Below are 18462 nucleotides of genomic sequence, written 5' to 3' on the forward strand. Positions count from 1 at the left end.
TGCGTGAATGGATTCTCAGGTTTCTTTCAGAGAGAGAAGTGCGTTCTGGGTTGATTGGCTGCACCTGGCGGTAAGGCGTTTCCTGTTTTCAGTGTTGCACCACGTGTAGCTGTTTGGTGTTTGGGGCTCGCTAAAACTGATTTAATTTCTCTGTACTAGGATATCTCTGAGTTATTGTAGCACATAAGCACGCTAAAACACACATTTTCTGTTGTTCCACGTAGCTTTTAGGGAACTATTTGAGTTCGTACGCAGTTTATTTGGTGTTGAACAGTTTGCTCGTCCAGTTAGCTTAGCCTCAGCACGGCTATGGCTACTTCTGTCTCTGCTTCTGCATCTCCTATCTCTTGCTCTCTGTGTCAGATGTTTAGTTACTCCTCTGCCTCCTTTAGCAATAATGGTACGTGTAATAAATGTAGCATTTTTGTAGCTTTGGAGGCGAGGGTGTCGGAATTGGAGTCCCGGCTCTGCGCTGTTGAAAAACCCGTAAACCGCCGTAGCTACTTAGCTAGCGCTGGGCTAACTAGCTCAGAACCACCCTGTAGCGATCCTCCAGCAGAACCCGAGCAGCCGGGACCTCAGGCCGGCTGGGTGACGGTACGCAGGAAGCATAGAACCCAGCCCATGGGCCACCACCAACTCGTCCACGTTTCTAATAGATTTCCCCCGCTCAGTGACGCACTAACTGACAAGCTGACTCTGATCATTGGCAGCTCCATAGTCAGAAACGTGGCATTAGAGGCTCCAGCAACCATAGTAAAATGTTTACCTGGGGCCAGAGCGGGCGACATTAAATCTTATCTGAAACTGCTGGCTAAGGATAAGCGTAAATACAGTAAGATTGTTATTCACGCTGGCGGTAATGACACCCGGTTACGTCAATCGGAGGTCACTAAAATTAATGTTGCTTCGGTGTGCAAGTTTGCCAAAACAATGTCGGACTCCGTAATTTTCTCTGGCCCCCTGCCTGATCGAACCAGTGACGACATGTTTAGCTGCATGCTCTCCTTCAACCGCTGGTTGTCTAGGTAGTGTCCTGAAAACAACGTGGGCTACATTCTAGATATAATCAATCTATCCTTAGTAAATGGATATGTACCACAGGGTTTTAAGGTTGCTGTAATCAAACCATCACTTAAGAAGCCTTCTCTGGACCCAGATGACCAAATGAATTATAGACTGATATCTAACCTTCCATTTTTATCCAAAGTCCTGGAGAAAATAGTGGCCATCCAAGTATTGAGCATTTAACCACTAATGCTCTGTTTGCGGAATTTCAGTCTGGTTTTAGAGAGTATCACAGCACTGAAACTGCATTGGTGAGAGTTACAAATGATATTCTCATGGCCTCAGATAAGAATCTTGTGTCTGTTCTAGTCTTGTTAGATCTCAGTGCTGCCTTTGACACAGTTGATCATAATGTTCTTTTAAAGACTTGAACATGTTGTAGGGATCAGGTTGTGAGGATGTTTAGGACCCAAATATGCAGATACCCAGATGACAAGAGGCAGAAGAAAAGTCAAAGTAAAAATCCTTTTATTTGTAGGATAAAGAACAAAAAGTAATTCAAGGCAGCGAGCCAAAGTCCAAAAAGTCCTGGGGAACAGGAACACCCAAAGCTCTTTCTTAGAGCACAAAAACCTGGAGACAAAAGCTCAACAAAGAGCATGAAGACCTGAAGGCAAAAGCTCACACAGAGCACGAGCAACGCTGACAACATACAACAATGAACCAACACCAGACACAGACAAGACAGAGCTTATATACACAGGGAGAAGTGATTAGGGAAAATGGCGGCAGGTGTGTGAAGTGAGAGCTGGAGGGAAGACAGGTGAACCTAATAATCAAAATGGGCAAACACAAACAGAGGAGGGCCAAATAAACCTAAAAAACTCTAAAACACAAAACTAAACCTAAAGGCTGCGGGAAGGACTAACACACACACACACCATCACACACAAATGCACTAAAATAAACAGGAATGGGGAATGGACAAGCACACACACACACACACACACACACACACACACACACACACACACACACACACAACATAGCACACAAATGCACTGATATAACCAGGACAAGCATACACACACACACACAAATAAAAACTCTGACACCTATAAACAGAACTGGGCAATGACCAAGCACACACACACACACACACACACACACACACACACACACACACACACACACACACACACACACACACACACACACACACGCACACACACAGAACTGGAGCAGGACACCCACACCCACACACACACACACGCATACACACACACACCACACTGAGCAGCGGACTGAGAGACTGGGGGCTACAAGGACACAGAAAATGAAGACCTGGAGGGGCTGGGGAGGAATGAGATGACACGGGACCTGGGAGGAATAATTTTACCGGTTACCACATAAGACACAAGACTGAGACGAAGACAAGGACATATGAGGGCGCTATGAGACACAAAAGGGAATCTAGAGAGGGATGGAGGACACCAGGAGGCACAAAAAGGAGGGGGAAGACGCAGACCATGACAGTAGGGATCAAAGGAACAGCACTAGGCTGGTTTACATCCTACCTGTCTGACAGATTTCATTTTGCAAATGTACATGACAAATCGTCTTCATACTCCAGGGTTACTTGTGGAGTACCACAGGGTTCAGTGCTTGGACCAATTCTTTTTACTATATATATGCTCCCAATTGGTAAAATCATTAGACAGCATGGGATAAACTTCCACTGTTATGCTGACGATACTCAGTTATATTTATCCATTAACCCTGATGAACCTAATCAGTTAGGTAGATTACAGGCTTGTCTTGAGAACATAAAAAATTGGATGACTCTAAACTTTTTGCTTTTAAATCAAGACAAGATGGAAGTTCTCATCTTTGGACCAGAAATCCAGAAAAGGAAATTGCTTAGTCAATCACCTGACCTGAATGGCATTACATTAATCTCCGCGAACAAAGCAAGGAAACTTGGTGTTATCTTTGACCAGGACATGTCATCCAAATCCCAGGTTAAACAGGTTTGTGGGATTTTCTTTTTCCACCTTCAGAATATTGCTATGATTAGATGCATCCTTTCCAGGAGTGATGCTGAAAAACTAGTTCATGCATTTATTACATCAAGACTGGATTACTGTAATTCATTACTCTCAGGAAGTCCACAGAATGTAGTTAAAAGTCTTCAGCTTGTCCAAAATGCTGCAGCTAGAGTTCTGATGAGAATTAAAAAGAGAGATCATATCTCTCCTGTCTTAGCTTCCCTACATTGGCTACCTGTTAAATTCAGAATAGATTTTAAGATCCTCCTTCTCACATATAAAGCTCTTAATAATCAAGCTCCATCATACATCAGTAATCTGATTGTCCCATACGTTCCTAACCGAGCACTTCGCTCTCAGACTGCAGGTTTACTGGTGGTTCCCAGAATATCTAAAATTAGGATGGGAGGCAGATCTTTTAGTTATCAGGCCCCTCTCCTGTGGAACCAGCTCCCAGTCTTAGTCCGTGAGGCAGACACCTTGTCTACTTTTAAGAATAGTCTCAAAACATTTTTATTTGATAGGGCCTATGGTTAAAATCTGATGTTAGCCTAGATCTGGACAAGTGGGGGAGTAGAGGGAGGTGGAGTGTACAGTCGGTAAAGACGGCTCTCCCTTGCCCTGCATCCAACATGCCTCCATCTAAATAGGATAGATTATCCAGAGTTATCTCTGTAGTTATGCTGCTATAGGCTTAGACTGCTGGAGGATACACTGACCACTTTTCACACTCTACTACTTTCTTCTACAATCTGCTCTTTAACTGTATTATTTCCTGCTATTTCAGCTGTTAACTTTATTTTCTCTCTAAGTTTTTTTCTCCCCAGAAGAAGCTACAATGATGCTCTGCTGAGCTGTGGTGGCCTCATGGAGGGGGTCATCGTCTAACACACTGCTGCTAACCACTTAAAAATTCTCCCTCTCCTGATAATAACTTTTTGCCTTCCTTGACGTTGGATGTGCTATACTAGTTTATCCGTTTAATTATAGATCCACTAGGACACGTGTCAGACACAAGGCCCCCGGAGCATTTTTATGTGGCCCGCGATATAAATATCAAAAATATATTAAAACTGGTCCGCTGGCCGATTTTACCGCAAAGACTTCAACTCCCATGATGCTTTGCGGCGTTAGCGCGGAGCCGACGCGCCCCCTCCTTTGTGTTTTTTCCAGCGTCTGCTGCCGGTGTCTGCAGCTTGCTGTCTCGGACAAACTAAACACTCCTCTCACTCAGCGTCGAATTCACTCGGCTATTTTCTGACGCTGAAGCCCAGAAACGGAGATTCTAGCCGCTCAGTAATGTGTTCACGACTGAAAGAGAAAGTTTTCCAACTAACGTCCAGACAGAGCCGATATAACTCCAGCGAAAAGCGACACGTTCAAACCAGCACGACTCTGTGGTTGCTGTCGTCGTGTTTCCTCCCCGACTCACAACAACATGGTCAAGCTGCTCAGACATGTTCAGCAGCACAAACCTATGTGAGCACCTGTTGTCAACTAATGTTGTCATTATTATGATGAAGATGAACAAAACAACAGGAGTCTCCTCCTCAGCTCAGATCAACCCCATGATGCAGGTATCTGGCTGGAACCCGTGAGCATCTCAGTAAACCAGTGGAGCAAACTGAGCTTTAAATATGTTGGTTTTATGCTCTTTTTCTGCTCCAAAACATGAAAGTTAACAGGTGAGATGTTGCATTTTCATTTAGGATAAAATGATATTTTTATTTTGTTGTTGGCCCGTGAGCAAAGATTTAACCTACAGTAAACAGGAAGTGGAAAGGCTGCAGATAGATGAATAGAATAGAAAATCCCTTTATTGTTCCTCAGTGGGGAAAGCTAGACGTCACAGCAGCGATGACACTTATTACAGGAGAAAAAAAAGGAGAATAAAAAATAAGAAAAATGAATAAACAAGAAAACATAAATCCTGAATAGATTTTAAAAATGCTGATTATACCACAAGTAATGAATACCACTGATGCCTTTTATTTGTAACTGACTTGCTCGTGTGTAATTTGGTTATTCCACATTCAGTGTTAATGCAGAAATATGTTTGTTTCCAAATTTAAAGGTTCAAAATTGCATTTATGTTGATAAAGAAAATGTGCAAATTTGCCGTCACTTTTTCAAAAATATTAAGTTTGGCCCTCGACTCCGTCCCAGAGTTTCATTTCGGCCCCGTGTGGGTTTGAGTTTGACACCCCTGCTCTAGAATAAATACAATAAAGTTTATCTCTCACCAAATAGAATATTTACTAAGAAATCACAATGTAACTATAGACACATTACTTTGTCTGTGTGTGTGTGTGTGCGCGCATCCGTGTGCATGTGTGTGCGTGTGTGCGTGTGTGTGTGTGTGTGTGTGTGTGTGTGTGTGTGTGTGTGTGTGTGTGTGTGTGTGTGTGCCTGCTCTGTCTTCTCGATCCCCAGTGAGTCGTGGAGGATGGCTGCTTATACTGAGCCAGGATTCTCTGGAGGTTTCTTCCTGTTAAAAGGGAGTTTTCCTCTCCACTGTCGCTTTATGCTTGCTTAGTATGAGGATTGCTGTAATTGATGTAATTTGATGCAATTTGCTGGGTTCCTCATTATTTCTGATTGGCTTAATGAACTGACCTGAATTGGAATGTTTATTATGTGAAGTGCCTTGAGACTCTTGTCGTGATTTGGCGCTATATAAATAAACTTGAATTGAATTGAAATTATGGTTTTGCAGCTAACTGAGTCATTTCTTAGAAGAACGGCATCAAACACAATCTGTGTGCTACCTCACCCATTCAGACGACCCTTCGTGCGGATCCGGAGGTCAAGGGAGGATGTTGTCAGCCTCTGGGTACTCGTTCCAGTAGAGGAGACTCGAGTGGAACCGACTCTCTGGTCCGAAGATGTCGCAGGGTACACAGTCGAGCATCTGGCTTAACTCTGAAGGAGTTTTGCATCTTACTTAACTCAAAATCAATAACTCTGAAGGAGTTTTGCATCAGCTGGTTACAGGTGCGTTTATTCGAAGCTTATTCTATCGGCGTGACAGAACAGCAGGTGGAGGTTCAGGGCGGCTGTCCCTTATCCTCAGGATGGTGGTTGGTTCACGAACTGAAGTTACAGCTGCGGAAGATTTAGTTATAACAAACCCCTCAGAACACGCCTCTCAGAGCAAGAAAGCTTTGGTCATGAGTCAAAGACATGTGATGGCAGTTTACTTTTACCCTGGACAAGCCCTCTGCGTTGGATGGATGAAGTAGAAGATGACTTTTTGGTTAACTGAACACACATAACCGATTATCACAAAAATCATTATTATACCCTTTGCATAATAATTCATTTCAGTGATTAAAACACATTTATACTGAACCAAGTGATTATTTATGATGATTAAAATAACAGTAATAAAGTCAGAGTTTATTAAAATTATTATTTAAAATTATTATTGTGATCTTGAAGTGTCCTTCATTCTGGGACGGAACAGCAGCAGAAAAAGATGATATTCAGCAGACATCATGGCTCCTCGCTTGTTTAATCTGTGGGGCAACGTTACAGTTGAACCAGCTTGACCCAGCTGGGAAAATGTGACCTTTGTCACAAATTAGAGGCCCTTCATGATGCTACAGCTGCAAGAGCAGGATGCAGACAGGTGGACCGTTTCCAGCTGGAGGCAGGGAAGAGACGATGCCTTATCCGGAATAAATGATTTCGCCTTCTCAAGCTTAGCCAACGTTCTGCTGCAGAGAGAAACCCAGATGTCTCTCCAGCTCCTTCTGAGGGATTCCATGCCTCCGGGTTTCCAAGAGGATATTTTATCCCCTCAGGGACTCCTGGAAATCCGCCCAGTACCGGTCAACCTCCAGAAGAAAGCTACCAGGAAGTATCCTGCAAACCTCAACAGACTCATTTTGATGAGGAGGAGCAGCCTCCCTACTCCAAGCTCCTCCCCGTATCTTACTTCATCCCATCACTCATCCAACCTGAAGCGAGAATTCCACCTTTTTCCACTGGTGATGTGTCACAGAGTGCTAATGTTGCACTTATGTTATATTCTATATCGCATGTTTTACTTGTATTTATTCTGATGTGCATGTTTTTATTGATGGCGTGTTTTTAGTTTGTTTGGTGCGGCATTGCGTTCCATTCTGTGTTGATCACCTCAATCATCTTCACCTGTGGCAGAGTGTGGCCTGGACTGCCAATTAATGAACAGACGCAGGCAGGACACGAAGGCAGACAGGTTTTATTTAAAGGGAGGAACGCGTGGACCAGAGAGACAGCCAGGAGGGCAGACAGAGCCAGCTAAGAGGCAGAGACGCACCCCGGATGGTGTCTTGAGGACACGTGTGCCTGAACCCCCCCCCCCCCCCCCCCCCCCGCCGGAACAGAGGAGCACCCGGAGTACGGTCCTGGAGGATGGACGGCGGCCGAGTGCGGAGGAGCGCAGCTGCTGTCCCTCTCTCCGCACATGTGCAGCACGCGTACAGGTGCCACTGAGTCAGGTTGGAGTCTTGGACCGGGGAGGGGGTTCGCCAGCGGCAGCGGAGAGCAAGAGCCGTGGCCAGAGAAGCCAGGGCACGGAGCACAACACGGCAGGCGGGCAGAGTTACTCTGCCCTCGCACGTAAGTAATTGAGTAGTGCCTGGCAGTGTTTGGAGTTTGCTGTCTCTGTGTGGTCTGGTGCCGGGGACCTTTTACTGCCGGAGTTTTTGTGTGCCCACAGGGGCCGGGCCGAGGAGGAGGACTGGATCCACCGTGCGGCGATCCCGTGGTTCCCCGAGGACGACGCACCCCGCAGGAGGGCAAGGTCGTAAATGCTTCCCTTTTGAGCTCACGCAGGGCCGGACTGGACTGCTTTGTCCCCTGAGGCCCAGCACAGACTTTTTTAGGAGTTCATTTTGGGCATCATCATCCGAGAGCTTTCGGAATAATTCCTTTTTTTTTAATTTGCTTTTGTGGTTGCACTGCTTGCCTTGTTTTTAGAACCTGTTTTAATCTCCTTTTAACATTAGTGGCACCATTCTACCTGGATCGTGTCACAGATGCACAAACTCAGACTCGGAGGAGCTCAAAGTTTTCCATTTGGACTGAAAAAAAAAACAACTAAGTTGTTTCACTCTTTGTGACATTAAAGGGGAAAACTGCCAAATAGATTTTTTTTTAATCTTTATGAAAAATTTGGGTCAAATTATTCCTTCTGGGAATGCAATCATTCCAGCAATTAATCCTGGAAATAGAATAGCTTAGCAGTTGAAAAAAAAATACAATCTTGCTAATTGTTATTGCTTATTTTCATTCCTTTTATCCAACGCGGAACAGAGTAGTTCCTCTCCGAACAGCTGGTCCAAACATCACACTCACAGTGGATTCATGTCCGGAATTCTGCTCGGTATTCCTGGAAACTCGCAAGATGCCGACGCTGGTGTTCATCTGTCATCCTGGCAACCGTGTTTATTCTCTAGCAGCCTTCTGACACATTTTAGTCTTTGTGTTGTCAGCGGTGGCTGTTTGATGTTCTGTTTCACGGATAAAAACGAGCCACACAGAAGCGTCCTCTTGTTTGTCTGCCTGTGCCTTTGTCATTCAAATCTTCCCTCAGATTTGTTTTTCTCTTCGATGTTTCAGCCCGGATCTCTCTGTTAGCTGCTCTCATTCTCGTTTTGAATGTGTTTTACCGAGAAGTTGACCCTTTTGGATGTGAAACCTTAAACGCGATGTCCTCTTTTCTTTGAGCATTATGTAACCTATAGAGCTCCGGACCCCACGTGACTCTCAGTTAGTAGACGCCATTTTGGCAGGAAAAAAAGGTAAACAAACACAGATGTAACCATGAACGTGAACGGGATCCGCTTGGATTTTACTTCGTCTGAGTTTACTTCACACTTTAAAACCGAAGAAATCGTTTTATATAGTCAGAAATTAAATAGACTAAACATCTCCGACCCTTACCGTGCCCCTGGGATACTTTTTAAAAACGCCAGAAGCTGTCGGAGCGGACTACACCGGACCTGGCCGGGGAACCCCTTGGGATTCCCCCGGCCGGAGGAGCTGGGGAGAGGTCTGGGACTCTCGAGGCTCCGACGCCAGAAGCTGTCGGAGCGGACTTCTTACTGGACCTGGCTGGGGAACCCCTTGGGATTTACCCGGAGGAGCTTGCTCTAGCGGCTGGAGCGAGGGAAGTCAGGGCCTCTCGATGCTACATGCCCCCGCAACCCGACTCCAGATAAGCGGATGAAAATGGATGGATGGACAAATAACAGATTTACACTTAAGTAGTTTAAATAGAGTGCTGTGCTGTTTGAATGTATAAACTGAACGCCAAGAGAAATCACTAGTTTGATTTTTTTTTTTCCGTGAATAAAATAAATATGTCAGGCAGGAGCGTCTCAGGATCTGTCTCGGTGAGACAAATAATAGCAATCCACAGTGCTTTTTATGTGTGATCTGACAATTGATCAACCATTGCTTAAAAATTAAATACAGCTTAGCCGGTTAATTGCTGTGATCATAAAACACGTAAACGGCAGCACGCAGAACTCACGAGGCAACGTTTTACGTGATGTTTACTTGTTGCTATGAGTAATACGACAGAAAAAGCCACGCCAAAATAAGTTTAGGAAGCCCACTAAAAATCGTAATAAAAGCATTTAAAATAAACACCATGCACAGTTGAGGAAACGTTGGTTTAAGTACCTGATATGAAGTGGTCGCTGCATACGCGAAAACCTTTACTCTCGGGATCCCACAGCTTCATTTTCGCCCGGTCACTAGCGCGTTTTATTACAATGATCCAACGTTTGCGGAGCTCCAGATCTTGGGGAATCCTGTAGATGGCTCATTCCTTATGTCGTCCGCGTCTTTTCTGCATCCTGGCGCACAACAGGAATCTACCATATTTCCTGTCTGATTGAGTTTTCTGACAATAACAAATAGTCCGGCTGCCGGCTTCTGCCTGCCTAATGGCGCCGTTTCGATTTGAACTGTTGCATGCCGGGAAACGTGACGTCAACTCCCGGAGCTCTATACCCAGGTGACCTAGAGCAACAGAAGTGGTGCTCTTCATGTTTGGACACGCCCCTTAAAAGGTGTGTGCCCCAGCTGATTAACAGTGCTGCTCCTCAAGTGCCGAGTCAGACATTCAGCTCGGGTCTTCCAGCATCTGTGGCTGCTCCAGGTTTGGATTGCTCAGTGTTACTGTGAGTCGGTCCATACTGACAGGAAGCAGTGAGTTTTGGTGATGGGCACACCGATTCAACCTTTTGCAGTAATTCCCTGCTACCAGGGTGTGTGTTTGAAACACCTCTACCTCTTGGTCAGGTTTTTTTCCCACCCTCCGACACCATTTTTTTCCTACGTTCCAGGATCAATTTCTTCACCTCCTCCAATTTGTAATTTACGTTCTCCTTCATGGAATCTCTCTCAGTTAACCACGTGATGGCGAGCTACCCAAAACGAACCTTCTGATCTGCTGACGCAACAAGACTGTAAAGCTTGTGATAGTCAAACTCAATAGAAACCAGACCTGAGTGGTGTTGGAGAACTGTGAAACCAATATTCAGAGATACTTTCTCTTTGTTTTTTTCGTGTATTTGCGTTGTTGTGGTTGTTGTAAATATACCACTGTTAATTTACTTTATTAGGTCATTTTTATTGTTTAAGATTCTCAATACAATTTATTTGAAACACATTCTTTGTTGTCCATCTCTTTTTATTCACACTAGTCATTGATGTCGTAGGCGAACCTCCTTCTGATACCAATTATTCCATCTATTTGTTGCAGTCAGTTGGTACTGTAGCATTGTTAATCTACATAACAAGAATAACGCTGTTGCTATTTCAGCTCTACATTTAATCAAAAGACTAATATTTAATTTAAGAGATTTAAATTAATAGCAAAAGTTTATTTTTTAATTCAGAAGATCTAAATAGATCTTTGCTCGTTCAATGACCAAATGCACCTCTCTGTGTTTATTTCAAACAGGGCTGTGCAGAGACCTTTGAAGGGGCGGGTGCTCAAATTTAAAAAGGGGCACACAGAATAATATTTTCAAACACCATGACATAACCACAGTACACCGGGCTGAATAACAAATCACATTTATTAGAAATTCAAAATGGAAGCGAATCATTGTATACATCCTTACCACATAAGGACAATGTAAAGCAAAAGTAACTTGTTTTGGTAAATGGTCTGTATTTGTATAATGCCTTCTTAGGGTTCTACAACCCCCCAAGGCACATTACAACACAATCAGTCATTTTCACACACACACACACACACACACACACACACACACACACACACACACACACACACACACACACACACACACACACACACACACACACACACACACACACACACACACACACACACACACTGATGGTGATGAGCTATGATGTAGCCATAGCTGCTCTGGAGCGCACTGACAGAGGTGAAGCTGCTGAGCACAGGCGCCACCGGTCCCTCCGACCACCACCAGCAGGCAAAGCAGGTTAAGTGTCTTGCCCAAGGACACAACAGCATCAATCTCTGATTGAAGTCAGGATCAAACCGGCAACCTTCCGATTACTGGACAACCTGCTCCACCTCCTGATCTATTGCTGTCCTATTTTACCTGATGATGGGGTACAATGTAGCTGTTGCAGGGTTGCTCCTCTTGCTGCTGCTGCTGCTGCTGGAGGGCAAGGCTGTGTTGATCTCAGACTGTAGGTAGTAAAACCAACAGAGGAGGAATGTTAGTCAATTACAAAATTAATGTAAGATCATAAAAAATGGCAAAAATTGGTGAAAACTCTTAGAACTGTAAGACAGAAATATCTGAGACAACACCTGTGGTAAATAAATGGAAATCTAAACATTAGTGGATAATAGAGGAGTTTATGTCAGAGATAAGAATGTGACAGAAATATAAACAGAGAGGTGTGTGTGTGTGTGTGTGTGTGTGTGTGTGTGTGTGTGTGTGTGTGTGTGTGTGTGTGTGTCCAATCTCCTCATGTGATCTATCACTCTCCACCTGCTGTCCATCTGAGGACAAGGCAAAATTAGCTATTGTATTAATGAATTATGTAGTTATTCACATTTAACAGGTCTTGCACCTAATCCATGATCAAGTAGCTAACAAAAAACATTTTCTGGCATCAAAACATTGCAGATGTGTATATTATTGTTTCTACACTTGTTGCTGTGATGCAACTTACCTGTACTTTTTTTTTTATCCAGCTGGTGAGGGACCCACTGCCTTTAGCTGCCTCGTGTAGCTCTTTCTGTCGCTGCTTCCGCCTCCTCTCCTTACGAGGCATGTCTGTACAATGATATATCATAATTAATTTACAAATATTTTTTCATGCATATAAAACTCATGCATACACATACTGGGACATTTCATTCCTTTTCCAGAAAACTAACTGTATATAATTTGGCCACAAATTTGCTTCATGATGCTGATCCAGAATATTTCCATACTATTTTAATCATAGTGCTTTAGTAATTATAATAAAAATAAAGAATAAAACAATATGTTTATGCTTTCATTCAGTTTTACTATCTACTTTGTGCAAAACAGAGAACTGTACAGAAAAAATTATTTTGCTGTGAAAACAGTAGTTTTTAAAAAAAATGTACATCTTTAAAACATAATGATTTTTAATACAATGCATTCAAAAAGAGAGCAAATATAAACTCCAAAATTTTGAGAATATGCATAGTATATTGGTGAACTATAAAACCCACCAGAAGGGCTGAGAAACCTTAAAATCTAAAACAAAACTATGTTCCCTAAAACGCTGGACAGAATTTACAGACAAGGACTGAATATTTTGTAACACAAAACTTGTGACGGATGTTACCTTTAGTATTTTTCTTATTTCCTTTCACAAAAGGTAGCTAAATTTTAAATTTGTTCAAGTTTTATCAGTCTGCGAACCAGGAAGTGATTTTGTAAACAAGAAGCAGGGCTGTGTGAGACTCCAGTCACGTGACACGCAGCAGCAATAGGAATGCATCTTAGCGGTACCTAGTTAACAACAATGACATTTTATTGGCAAATTTCCAATACTTAAGATTGAAAAAATATTTTCGTACAAGTACTTATGTACAGAATGTTTTTGGTTAATCCTAAAGCTACTGAGGTTCAGAATTGGTACCCAGCCACACACACACACCCCCAGCTAGTAATATATCACACACACCTAGTGCCACAAAACAACTTAATAATGTTCAAAATAATCTAATAACTGTGTATAGTAGTGTGCATTCTACTTACCGGTGTTAGTCCGTTCCTCCCAATCAATACGTATGTCCTAAAAGCTCTGCACCGCTCGCTCGGCCATGAAGAAAATGTGGGTGCTCGCAGCTTGTTGTGACCGGCTGTGCGCTCTGGCGTGAGGAAGAGACGGTATGGTCACGTGACTCATGCCAGCTATATAACTTTATTAAACAGAAATTTTATTAATTATTATTTTTGTTATTGTTGAGTGGTCACAAGCAGAAAATTCTTTAAAAAAAAATATATATATATATATATATATATATATATATATATATATATATATATATATATATATATATATATATATATATATATAAAACCATTAAACCTCAAAAAGGGCACTTTGGGCACATGGGACAAAAGGGGCAGGGTCTCAAGCACGTGCCTGATTTCAAAGAAGAGTCAGGCTTAAAAAGTTAAGGATTTATTACTAAAAATTTAAAGATGACAATTTAAAAGACAATTCATGAATGACAATTTATAAAAGCTTTGGAATTAAAACTTGGCATTAAGGCAATCTGTGTCTGGATGAAACTAAAAATGAAGTGTGTGTGTTTGAATGTGTGACTGTAGGTCTCAGAAGGTTTTTATCTTAATGAGAGAAAACGCGTTCTGGGTGAAAGAATTTGGTTTGCTGATGAGCTAAATTATTTCTTAATAAAAGAGGCATTTAGACGCAATCTGTGTTCTACCTCACCGTTCAGACGACCCTCTGTTTGGATCCGGAGGACAAGGGAGGATGTTTATCAGCCTCTGGGTACTCGGTCCGGTAGGGTAGACCAGTGGCACCGACTCTCTGGTCCTAGAGATGTCGCAGGTGACACAGGTGGATGGTTTTGCATCTTAAAATTAACTCTCAAGGAGTTTTGTGTCAGCTTGTTGCAGATGGTGTTTCTGTTGAAGCAATTCTATTGGCGTGACAGAAAAGCTTTAGTAGAGGTTTCGAGCGGCCGACCCGATCCTCTGGACTCTCGTTGCCACGGAGAGAATTTTGGTGAGCTCAAGAACTGAACTTGAACTGAGGAGTTAGGTTTTAAGAGACGGCTGGTAATCGTATTCTAACCAATTAGATTTCGACATGTTAGAGGGTGGGACTTAACATACCTCAGAACACGCCCTCTCAAGATAGAAAGTTCTGGGTTGTCATGTGACAAAGACATGTGAGTGCAGTTACCTTTAACCTGATTAACTGTGTCCTGCATGGTGTGTACAAGTGCACATATCTTCTTGTCTCTGTTAAACATTGATAATTATCTTAAATAATAATTATTATTAACCAAAGAATAATAATTCATTTCAGTAATTAAACACATTTATAATGAACCTTGATGATTATTTATGATGATTATTTATGAATATTTTAATAGACAGTGAAAAGAGTTTATTAAAAATGATTTGTTTAAATCTTGAAGTGTCTTGCGGATGGAACAGCAGTCAGATAAAGGCAGTCAGATTAAAGGGGTGGTAGACTGACATTCAGTCTCCTGTGATGGATCATCTGTAGATAGAAGTACAGCCAGGACAGCTTGACCCAGCTGAGGAAGTGTGACCTTTGGGTCACAAATGAGTCCATTCATGTCGCTACAATGCCTTGCATAATTTCCAAAAGCGTTACAGTTAGATGTTTATGGAGGAGGTTCACAGCTAAGTCCAAGGCCTTGGCTCCATCCGGAGAAAGGTGGAGTTCTAAGTGGGACAGGTCTGGTGTTTTGGTCTCTTGCTCGGGAGCGATGGGTGAGGAGATGATTTGACGAATGGGATTCTTTTGCAGGAACGAGGGAGCTCCTCCAGTCTGTTGTGGTGAAGAAGAATCCAGAAGACAAAACTCTTAAATTACTGATCCATCTTTGTTCTGATCTTCTTTGATGATCACAGGATTTATAAACATTCTGGATCTAAGAGGGTGAAATTAACTTGATCTGTGTTGGTGGACGATCTCCTGACGAGGTGTTTCTCTTCAGGGATCCCATTTCCACATTGGTCTTGGATTATCCCAGGAAGAACTGGAAAGTGTCACAGGGAACAGAAGTCTGTTTTTTATTTGCAGAAGCAGCAAAAAAAAAAAAAAAAAAAAAAGATGGATGAATTTTTTTCTCCCCTTTCACCTGCAGCTTCATTTATTAAACAAACTCTCTGGTCTTTTGCTCTCTTGGTGCTCAGAGACATCTCCTACGTTTTATTTTTTCATGCTCTCATTGTTTGTTCTTGTATTCATCTTTGTCGTGCCAGTTCTGGTTTCTGCTTCAGTCACTTCTGCTCTCGTGTTTCTGACTTCTCGCCTCGCAGCGCCGTTGGGTTTGTTTTATTTAAGTAATGATTTATTTGTCTCACATCCTCCTGTCTGTCAGCGTGCTTCTCCGTTCTCATCAACACAATCCTGACAAAATACCAGATCTAACACATCAAAGTGAAAACACTTTTCTGTTGAGCCGGCGCACAAACGGCCCTGCAACGTGTTGAAATGTACGTCCATAGCAACAGGAATTAATGTTATAGGAAGCACAGAGCTGATGTACGCTGATTAGCTGATGGGTTCCTGCAGTTTTCAGTGATAACTTCATATTTTTGTTGTTTCTCTGTAAAGATTTCTGTCTTACTAGTGCCAATCAGCCTTGATAATCTGACTGTACCACTGACTGTTTGCTCTGCAACGCTGATGTTTTATTTTCACAAGTAACACAAACCTGGAGGTGTTCTTCTGTGTGGTGCAGATGCTAATGCTAATGGTTAGCTTCTGCTAGCTGAGACGTTCTCTGCAGTTTCTTGGACGCTAAACCAATAACAGCCTTCCCCGCCATGAGTCAAGACGGGTGAGTCCATGAATGTTAAGTGACAGGGTGACGTAGATCTGTCAGGCTTTTCTAATTCTAGAGTTTCACCGTCTGTTTTCTATCAGAAGCTAATGCAGGAGATAGGTGTAGGAGACTATTTTCATGTTCAGCCTGCATGATACACTCAGAGTGACCAATTATAATCAGAAATAATAATAATAAATGGTTTTTCTGTGTTCCACACCTTTACAAACTGTGAAATAGATTTTAGAAATGTGACACAATGAGGGTCAGAACGGTGACGTAGCCTGCGTCATCTCTGCAAACTAATGAGATCCATACTTGCCCAAATTACACTGACACAGCAGTTTGTGGCCAATGACCCAACATCCACACAGCCCGTGATTAAAATGATTTTATCTCCGGCTCCATTAATTTCTTATAGAGGCTCCAGCCAGCGTTTGAACTTTCATCAGGCAGAAAGTCAGGGGAGATGGAGGAAATGTACATTCGTCTGTTCGTGCTCAGTGGGACTAAAAGTTCTGCCTTTTCAGCGTCAGACGGGACAAGAGAAGGTTTTTACTAAATAAAATTCTGAAGGTGTGAAATGAAAACTTGATGCTTTAAAGAGGAACGTCGGATGTTTGGCTGGTCACATTTCTGTCTTTATTTCATAATGAAACACTGACCTGAAAATACTAAAGTGCTCCTCTGAATGATTTCATGCAAACATACTTTTGTTTCACATTAAAATCCTCATCGTCAGTTTCTTCAGACTGAAACTCTTATTGCACCAAATTCATAAAAATAATGCAAAAACAAGAACATTTATTGCTGTTTCTCTTGTGGAGGGAGTTAAAAAGTCTAATGAACTTAACAAAAATTAGTTAGAAAACTAACTTCAAAATGTTCAAACAAAGCATAGCTGTGGCATTTAAAGGCAGTGTAGTATTACCTGTATAAATTGTCAAAAATAGATCTGGATTGTATTATAGAAAATATATTTTCAATTAAAATCTCATTTGAAAAATGAAGGTTTCAACTACCAAGGTGGAGGTTTAAAGTAGAGGGTATTTGTAACCTCCCCCTCGCCAGATGGTATGTTCTAACGTTCCCCTTGGGCGGCAAATACGAAAATTCACAGTCAGAGTGCATGGGAAACAAACGCTTGATCACAGTGAGAGTAACGTTTTAGGTAGCAAGAGGTTTAAGGTTAGGATGAGGGTGAGGGGAAGATTATAAATAGTGAAACGTTAAGGTTTAGGTGCGGTTAAATGAGCTGGTTCGGTGCCGCATCAGCGGATATCCCATCACGTTACTGTAACGCTGCACTGGGATCTGCAGTCAGAAAAGGGAAAAACCCCTTTTCGCACATAAGTAACGAAAAAGGGCACTTTTGGTGTCAGGGGTCTGAGGCGGAGGGGTGCTGACCAAGCGTTTGTTTTTGACGCCCTGGGAGTGAGAATGTGTTGCAAAAAGATAATAAATGAACAGGAGTGGACAGAGAGACAGGTCCATTTGTTAAATTCAGATTTCACCTAAAGCCTGATAATTAAATCACTACGAGCTTGAAAAGCTGCAAACAAAAGTCTAACTGAGACAAAGAAGTACTAAATTTTTATTTAGAAATCATTATTTGCTTCATTTATTTATTTATACTTTTAATCTATAGTTGTACTTATCTAAAATTTACTTTATTTTGAATGAATGAGGCTGTATAAGTCCTATTTTTACTTTTACACCAAGAAATAAATATCATAATTTGCTGTATGAGGATTGCTGTAAAGCCTAGTCAGTCACTAGTCAGTGACCTGCAGGGTTCCTTAAAAAGGAAACTTTTTACTGATTGGCTTAATGAACTGACCTGTATTGGAATGTTGGTGCTATAAAAATAACTTGAATTGAATAAAGATGTGATTCATATCTATATATTGTAACATCACAAATGGCCTGATTTTGAGATCCCACAGGTCAAATGCACAGCCAGGTCAACTTATCCTGGCTATGACATCCTACAGTATCTTTTCCCCTCACAGGAGTCTCGAAGTCTGCATGTAGTCCCTTTAATCAGAGCCTACTTCCTCACACCAGCTGGACTGCAGAGATAATAAAACATAAACAATAACTTCTTGTCCTCCAAGGTCCATCACAGAGGAACTCTTTTAAAATAAACTCCTTTATTCCCAGAAGAAAATAAGATTTTACAATTAAAAATATTCATTGAATGAACTTTTGTTATTGCTAATTATAAATAATGGAATGTTTCATTAATCTGTGCTCAGTGATTGTTTTAGTGTGTTTACTTGACGAGGTCATAACATTTGCACTCACAGGTAAAGTTAAGTTAAAAACGCACGGCACATAAGTTAACCTTTTGCCCAC

At 42.0% G+C, this 18462-nt stretch overlaps 1 long non-coding RNA gene and 1 pseudogene across 1 annotated transcript; one reads left to right on the forward strand and one right to left on the reverse strand.

Annotated features, from left to right (window-relative positions):
• The first annotated feature begins 8 nt into the window (after positions 1-8).
• Positions 9-1967, forward strand: LOC139072344 (uncharacterized; annotated as a pseudogene).
• Positions 1968-10351: 8384 nt separating this feature from the next.
• On the reverse strand, positions 10352-13456 carry LOC139072131 (uncharacterized). The gene is made up of 3 exons (XR_011521736.1): positions 13304-13456; positions 12240-12343; positions 10352-11745 (listed from the first exon to the last, which is right to left on the reverse strand). It is a non-coding gene; the product is annotated as an uncharacterized lncRNA (long non-coding RNA).
• Positions 13457-18462: the final 5006 nt, after the last annotated feature.

This window comes from Nothobranchius furzeri, chromosome 10 (assembly GCF_043380555.1).
Source record: "Nothobranchius furzeri strain GRZ-AD chromosome 10, NfurGRZ-RIMD1, whole genome shotgun sequence".
Taxonomy (NCBI): Eukaryota; Metazoa; Chordata; class Actinopteri; order Cyprinodontiformes; family Nothobranchiidae; genus Nothobranchius; species Nothobranchius furzeri.